Consider the following 2,583-nt stretch of genomic DNA (forward strand, 5'->3'; position numbering starts at 1 on the left):
TTGTAGTCATTTCTCATCCAGGATGGCCAGTTGATCGTCTTGCCGTCGTCCGTCACCAGTGGATTGCTCCACAGCGGCAAAGTCAGGGCCTCGATTCGGTTGTTGGGCCTGCGTGGCGCGGGTTTGAGCTTGTACCATGCAGCGAGCGCTCGGCCCCAGAAATGGCTGACCTTTTTGATACCCGGTTTCGAGTGCAGCAGCCGCCTGTCACCGATTGGCTCGCCGTCGTGCGTGTCCGCCGCCCTCCACAGCAACTGCGTCACTGCTTTCCACAGCGAGGCGGCCGGCAGGCAAAAGTTCGTAACTGCTTGGGCGAGCATCGCCTGGCAGTGTTGGTCGATGGGAAGCAGTCCCAGCCCGAAGGCCTCCGAGCCAGTTTTTGCGCAGAGCGTTGCGAGTGTTGCGGGTGCTTTGAAGCGCGTGGGCCAGAAGAAGCGCAGAATGATGCGTTTGAGCCGGTCCAGGTAGTGACCGCACAGTGGAGTGAACCTTGCCCGATACCAGACCTTGCTCAGCCCGATTGCGTTCGCGATGACCACCTTGCCCGGCATCGACAAGCCCCTGCTGTTCCATCGCAGTAGCTGAGCCTTCACCTTGTCCAGCAGCTCTTTGTAGTTTGCCTCCTCGCGGTCGCCATAGCCCAACATTGCGCCCAGGACTCTGGTGCACTTGTCAGGTGGCAGGAAGTCGAGGTGAGCGATCGCTTGCAGTGGAGTCTGGCGCTTGTCTCGCCCGAGTCTGATGACTGTCGTCTTTTCTTCGTTAACTTTCAGGTTTGTGGCTTCCCCTACTCGTTTGAGGGCCGCCATCAGCTTCGGTATCTCGTTCTGTGATTCCAGGAAAACCGTCGTGTCGTCGGCAAACAGGGTGACCTCGGTCGCCAGGTTCGGGTCCAGGCGCAGGAAGCGCAGGCCAGCCCCTTTGCAGAGGTAGTCCGCCACGCAGCATGCATACAGCGCGTACAGCGCTGGCGCTTCCACCGATCCTTGACGCACCGACCGCTCGATCTTGAAGGGCTCCGAGATGCGGTTTTGGTACACAATGCAGGCTTGGCATCCCGTGTTGAGGAGCTTCATCCAGTGCAAGAATCTTTCTCCAATCCCATATCGCTCCATGGCCTGGAACAGGAAGCCATGGTCGACGCGGTCGAAGGCCTTTTCGCAGTCCAGCAGCACCGCGACTCCTCCAATGCGCTTTTCCTTCGTCAGGTCGAGCACGTCGCGCACTAGGTGGATGCAGTTGTCGATCGTGCGTCCTAGGACAAAACCGTTCTGGCATGTGGGGAGAATGTCGTTGGCAACAGCTTGAAGACGTTGCACCAGCGCGCGTGCAATGATCTTGCTGTCCACGTTGAGCAGCGAGACTGGCCGGTAGTTTTTCAGCTCGTCTCGGTTGCCCTTTTTGAACAGAAGCTTGATGTGTGCCATGTACATTGATGCAGGTAGGCGCCCGTTTCGCATTGACCGATTCGCGATGGTTGCTAGCAGCGGGGCCAGCAGCTCTTCAAAGTGATGGTAGAACTCAGGCGTCAGCCCGTCAGAGCCTGGGCTTTTGCCTTTGGTCGTTCTTTTGATCGCCTCTCGGAGCTCCATTGCGGTCAGGTCAGCGCCCATACGCTCGTGGTCTTCCGCGTCCAGCAGCTCGCAAGGCGAGGCGCAATGAAGCACTTCCTCCTGGGCGGCCGGGACGGTCGGCTCACTGGCGTACAGAGTCTGGTAAAAGCTGCGCTGCGCCTTGAGGATGTCGACGGGGTCGGTGACAACCCGTGTCGCCTACCTTTCAGGCTGGGGATGGTGAGTGCCCGTTGCGCTTCCTTCTCGAGTGAAAAGAAGAGCTTGAAGTTGCGTTCGTTCTCGAGCCGCCATCTCCGCGCCGTTCGAATGCGTGCGGCCTCGGCGCGCTCGTTCAGCAGTGCGTGGAGCTCGCTTTCCAGTCGTGTTCTGCAGCGTTCCAGCTCTTTGGTGTTGCCACCTTGGATCCGTAGTTCTGCCATACTTCTTTCCGTCATGCGAAGCTCCGTCTCAAGTAACTCCTGCTGTCTCTTGGCGTTCTGGTCACGGTCGGTGCTCAGTTGCCGAGCGCGGCTCATGATCTGCTTCTTTGCCAGGTCCCATCCAGCTTCCGGAGCGCCGTCTCGCGCGAGCTTGATGAGGACACTCTCGCAGTAGTGGGTGAAATCGGCGTCCAGCAGCAGGCGCGCATCGAATTTGTACTTGGCCGCAGGCCGTGGTTGGTCGTTGGTGCCCATGCAGCTGACGCACACCGCACGGTGGTCCGAGTCCTTGTACTCTTTGATCCTGGCTTGTGTGGCCAGGAACGGGAGCGTACTGGAGCCGAATATGTAGTCAATGCGCGTGGGGCTGCGCTCCTCGACAGCACCATCGGTGTCCGAAGCGTTGCGGGTTGGCCTGGCCCAGGTGTAGCTGATGGCGTGCGGGTCCACGTCGTCGTACAGGTCCTCCAGCCCCATTCTGTTGAGCATCTCAGCAAAGGCCTTCTGAGCGCTGTCGAGTGGGTCGGGAACCTTCCTGGCCTTCGAGTAGTACTTGATGCTGTTGTTGCGGCGGATGTTAAAGTCGCCTG

The sequence above is a fragment of the Capsaspora owczarzaki genome (assembly GCF_000151315.2).
Source record: "Capsaspora owczarzaki ATCC 30864 unplaced genomic scaffold supercont2.13, whole genome shotgun sequence".
Classification (NCBI taxonomy): domain Eukaryota; class Filasterea; order Ministeriida; family Capsasporidae; genus Capsaspora; species Capsaspora owczarzaki.